The sequence below is a fragment of the Panthera pardus genome, unplaced genomic scaffold, assembly GCF_024362965.1.
Source record: "Panthera pardus isolate Hobbes unplaced genomic scaffold, ASM2436296v1 HiC_scaffold_17, whole genome shotgun sequence".
NCBI lineage: Eukaryota > Metazoa > Chordata > Mammalia > Carnivora > Felidae > Panthera > Panthera pardus.
Window position 1 is genome coordinate 137,994,655 of NW_026526732.1, and position 5,684 is coordinate 138,000,338.

General features: G+C 54.6%; 1 protein-coding gene across 1 annotated transcript in view; it reads left to right on the forward strand.

The window, feature by feature from the left end:
* Positions 1 to 5,684, forward strand: part of TCTE1 (t-complex-associated-testis-expressed 1) — a 196,656-nt gene that overhangs the window by 127,427 nt on the left and 63,545 nt on the right. The window lies entirely within an intron of this gene.

Below are 5,684 nucleotides of genomic sequence, written 5' to 3' on the forward strand. Positions count from 1 at the left end.
CCCCCACCTAGAACTCTCCAATTGCAGTGGGGGCCGCGGGGCAGTGGCACGTTTTAATAGCTGCCTTCCTCTTCTGTCCTCCTTCCCACTGTCCCTCATAGCTGGCATGGTCAGTAACCTAGCCGCTTTCGATCTGCCTGGGCCCTACCTGCCGCCCATAGGGTCATCTTCCTGTGGAGACAGGAGTCCCAGCACCCCTACCCCGGGGGCACCTCCACCATGCTGGCTGTCCTCACCGTACTGTCCAATCAGGACAAGTCTGAGTCCCTCTCCTCCAGCCCAAGCCTTCCAGGAAGGGGGTGGCCCTGACACCCCAACTTGACCTTTGTATCCTGAAAACCTCTTCATTTCTGAAAGGCAACTTCCCACTGACATGGCATTCTCCCTGTGTGTCTTTGGGTCTTCACAAGGCATTCTGTGTCTCCTTCTCATACAGACACCAGTTGCAATGGATTAGGGACCTACCCTATTCTAGCGTGACTTCATCTTAACTGTTTACTTCTGCAATGACCATATTTCTAAATAAGATCACATGCTGAGGTACTGACTGGGGGGATTAGGATTTGAATACATCTTTGGGGGGACGCAATTCAACCCATAACACTCTCCCTGGCATGGTTAGGCCACTGGCCTGGCTGTCATGTCTATCCAGGGGAAAGAGTGAACTCTTTGACATGAGAAACCTTCCCTATAGTATAGTCTTTCCAAGAGCGTATGACCGTTGAGGACAGGGACTGTCCAGTCGTCCCTGTGTCCCCCCGCCCTGCCTGGTGGAGTGCTGACTACAGAGCAGGTGCTCAGGCTGCTGAATGGAATCATAGAGTCCTGTTCCAAGCTGACCTCGGACAAGTCTTCCCCACCCCCCTTTCTGGATCTCTCAACTTCCTCATCTATAAGAACATTAATTACAGTTAATTAAGTTCTTATTATGTGCCAAATGCTGGGCTAAGAACTTGCCGCTTGTTTAATCCTTAAAACAGCTCAAGGACGTTATCATTATCCTCACATTACAGATGAGGAAAGTGAGGGCCAGAGGTGACATAATAAGAAATACACACTTGGTCTCTGCCCCTGGTTCCTGGGACAGGACTCCTGAATCCCCTGGAGTTTTGTGAGTGACAACAGCGTCTTTTGTTCTAATGAGGTCACTCCTGGAGATCTCCTGGATAGCCTCAGGATGGGGGCTGATGGCCAGAAAAACCAAGCCGTGATTAGAAACCTGGAACTTTCAGCCCTACTCCTCATTCTCCAGGGAGGGGAGAGGGGGCTGGAGATTGACTTAATCATCAATCAGGCCCAATCTGGAGGAAGCCTCCAGAAACATTCCTAAATATGGGGTTTAGAGAGCTTCTGGGTTGGTGAACACATTTACGTGCTGGGAGGGCGGGGCACCCCAACTCCACAGGGACAGAAGCTCTTATGCTTGGGACCTTTCTGATCTCACCTTAGGTACCTCCTCAACCAGCCACTCACTGGTGTCCTATAATATATCCTTTTACAAGAAACTGATAAATGTGTTTCCCTGAGTTCTGCTGAGCTGTCGTAGTAAATGATAAGATTTTTTAAAAAGCTTCTTTATTTGGGGGGGCGGGGCAGGGAGAGAGAATCCCAAGCAGGCTCCGCCCTGTCAGCCTGGAGCCCTGTGTGGGGCTTGAACTCACATACGGTGAGATCATGACCTGAAGTCGGACACTTAGCCAACTGAGCCACCCAGGCGCCCCTGTCATAGCAAATGATAAAACCTGAGGAAGGGCTATAAATCCTGATGTATAGGCAGTCGGGGGGAAGCACAGGTGACCACCTGGGCGTCTGATGCTAGCTCCAGGTAGACGGTGTCAGAACCGAACAGAATTGTGGGACACCCAGCTGGTGCCTGGATAGTTGGAGAGTCGGTTGATGTGGGAAAAGCCCCCTTCCCTCTTTTGGTGTCAGAGCATTTCGTGTGTGAGGACATCAGGAGCTTTCCTGTTCAAGAGGCACGATACAACTCGCCCAGCGTCACTCAGCTGGTAAGTGGCTGAGCAGGGACTTGAACCTAAATCCTCAGCTCTTGCCCATTATCTTCTGCCGGCCCCAGCTGGAAAGGGAGGGAGGAGAGGCGGACTCTGGGGCTCCCTGTGGCCTCCTTCCGTGACTCCACCGTCGCACCTCGAGGATCCTTTGCGGCACCCAGGGCGAAGCCGGACCCTCAGCCCCGGTTCAGGAAATGTTTGTGAAATGAGCATGTTGTGATTTCCCTCTCTGACCTGGGTTCTGCCTGTGAGGGGGCACCAGAGGCAGGGGCTGGGTGGTTGCGGGCATCTTCCTGTATTACAGTCTCCCACTTCGGGGCCGTGCTCGCCCCAGGACCTGTGTTCAGTTTGCTGTTTCGGCATCATCTGGAGTTTCACAACTGGCAACACTTGAACCTGGCTTTGGGCTTCGTGAGGTGGGGTTAGGGGAGAAGACCCTGTAAGGTGGGGTTAGGGGAGACCCCGCCTCGAGGGAAGCCAGGCAGGTGAGGAATTTGGGGGTCTAGGCTGAGGTCTGTCCCAGGCCACACTGCTCAGCTAACGGGGTTTTCCAGGCAAAGTGGTGCTGTGCCTGCCCACCTGTACAGAGAACACGCTTCGGGGGAGCCGAGGGGCCTTCGTGAACCAAGGTGCTTGGTTCAAAACCTCTCTTGGCTACTTAAAGCACCCCCCTAGGGCCCCCTCTCAATCAACACCAGTGGTCCTTCCCCCGTGACCCAAAACACACCTGGTTTCTTCCTTCCTCTGTTTTGTTCCAAAGAACAGATCAGAACCTGTGGGACCTTCACAGGACCCCAGGCGTCCAGCCCCAGAATGCTTCCCTGCTTGCCTACAGCCTCTGCCAGTGAGTCCTTACCTGGACCCCGACCCCTCCCCGTCTGTTCGCTGCCCCTTAACCCAGTTCCCCAGTCTTCCTTCGCCTTCTGGACTTTTCTGTCTGACCTGATGAAGGGTCGCCCCACTGCCCACCGCCATTCCCAGCCTCCCAACACATGCTGGGAGTGTTTCTGGTTTAATCCAATGACCCTGGGGAAGGCATCTGGTACCACGCTAGCCATTTTGGCCTTAATAGTTGTGGGTTCTTGTCATTCCTCCTCTTTGGGTGTCAACCTTCTTGGCTGAACAGTAAAAAGTTTGAATAGGCAAGATAGTCCTGATCTGGGGCTCTCATACCACCCTAAGATTTTTTTTCACCCTTGTCCTAGCACCCCTGCACCCAAAGTCATGTTAGCAGGAGCAAGGGACATGAGCGCGGTGTTCCCCAGGCCCCTCATCTCTGAATTTGGGATAGGGCTTCTCTGAGGACTCAGTCAACTCAGAGAAGGTGGTCAGAAGGGTGTTGGACCCAGTGAGTGCTCAGATCTGTCTCTGGCCTGCCCGCCGGGCCGTGGGCTTCTACAATCAGCCTTGCTGCTATGTCGCCAGCACCCAGCTCAGGGTCTGGAGCACAGGAGTACTCGAGGAGGTTTCATGGAGGGATCAGGGGCTGCTGTCTGAGGCCTCAGAGGCCTGCTGCGCGTGCTCCCTGCTTGAAATTCACAGCCAGTTTCAGCCCACCTACCGGCTGGCACTCTGCTCCCCAACCCTGGGACTCTGGGGACCCTACCTGGAGGCCCACATTTCACAAGACTGTGCAACTGTCGTACACGTGAGGGCTGAGGCCTGGGCCGAGCTGCCCACGGCGGTGCCCCCAGGGAACACTGGCCTTCCAAGCAGGGGACATCTGTCTGTAGCCTGGGAGTGGGTGGGCCCCACACCGTGTGCCTCCTGCCCCCTGCCAGTGCCTGGGCAATCTTTCACGGGCTTTTTGCTTTGTTTGCTATCCCTGCTGTTGGTCGTTTCTGGTCGACTATCTGTAAGCCTTTGTGGTATCTGCTTTTTCTCTTCCTCTGCCTGGTCCCCTGGGGTCTCTCCTCTTCTCTCCTCTAGGAGTTCCTTGACTCACTTTCTTTTCGGGGTCCTGCTGATGGGTGGTGGGTAATGGATGGGTTGGATGTTCAGGGCCATTGGGGTCACTTGGTCGTACTCCTTGGTTTTATCGATGAGCAGATAGGTTCAGAGAGGAGAGGCGGCTTTCCGAGGGTCGCGCAGCACGTTAGTGACAGAACCGGGACTGGAGTTCTCGGTTCTCCAGGAGCCAGGAGACCCGTTGCACACGCAATGTACGTTGCATGCGACCATGTGGCTGGGTGGGCCTCTCGGGGGTGGGCTAGAGTGGCCATAGGAAATTTCTTACAAAAAGTGGATTACTGGGGCGCCTGGGTGGCTCAGTTGGTCAAGCAGTGACTTCGGCTCAGGTCACGATCTCATGGTTTGTGAGCTTGAGCCCCATGCTGGGCTCTGTGCTGACAACACAGAGCCTGGAGCCTGCTTCGAGTTCTGTGTCTCCCGCTCTCTCTGCCCCTCCCCTGCTCACGCCCTGTCTCCCTCTCTTTCAAAAATAAACATTAAAAGGGGCACCTGAGTGGCTCGGTCGGTTAAGCGTCCGACTTAGACCAAGACCAGGTCATGGTCTTGCGGTGTGTGAGTTCGAGCCTCACGTCGGGCTCTGTGCTGTCAGCTCAGAGCCTGGAGCCTGCTTCAGATTGTGTCTCCTCTCTCTGCCCCTCCCTCACTTGGGCTCTGTCTCTCTCTGTCCCTCAAAAATAAATAAATGTAAAAAGAAAAATAAACATTAAAAAAAAAAGTGAATTACAGTTGGGTCTGGGGATGTGGGAGATTTGACTGGGCAGGAGACTTGTCCGGCAGGGCCTCAGGCACTCCTGAGGGGGAAGGGACAGACGGGCTGGGGGCCTGGCTCACTGAGATTCTCAGAAGGGCTTTCCAAGATTCCTCTCAGGCCGGTAACCTTGGACAAACCCCGCAGCCTCCCCGAGCCTCCACAAGAAGAGGGAAAATGACACCTGTGTTGCAAGTGCTATTAATGATCACAGAATTAATTCCAGTTGACGTTTATAGGGTGTTTCCTCTGGGCTAGGCGCTGGGCCAAGTGGGCATCTGGCCTATATTGCCTCATGTAATCCTCCTCGCAGTGAACCCATGCCTGACCCCTGGAGTGAGCTCTCTGGGGAGTAAATGCTTTAAAACAGGTAACAGAGTCACTCAGCAGGATTCCAGGCACATCACTGCTCGATATGTTATGGCAACAATGACAACAAATAATAATGGCATTATTTGCGGGACTACTGTGGCCCCATTTTCTGGCCTCTCTCACCCTCCAGAGCCACCGGCTGAGCCCCTTTCTAGAAGCAGCCCTCTGGGGATCTTCCTCCTCCAGGAAGTCTTCAAGAAGACAGTGGGGAACCTGTGGTTTTGCATGGCCTTTCTCCCTGAATCTCCATCCCATCTGTGTGGCTCCTGGGGATTCGGGTGTGTGGGTTTGTGTCGCTGTCCCTCAGACTGAGTGGTCCTACAGCTTCCTCCGGGCAGGGGGTGAAGACAGAGCTGAGAGCTAGTAGATGCCAGAGTAGGGTGGCGGTGTGAACTGAGCAGGCTCCGCCTGCCTGAGACTCCCCTGCAGTCTCCCAGGCCCATTGTCTCCTCTCCCTGGGGAAACTGAGGTCCCGCACAGGAAGTCTCTTGCCCGGGGTCCAAACAGATCTTCCAGATACAGGAGGGTGGTTGGTCCCTAGCCCACGTGTCCGGGGCGGCAGCACAAATCAGACACGTGCC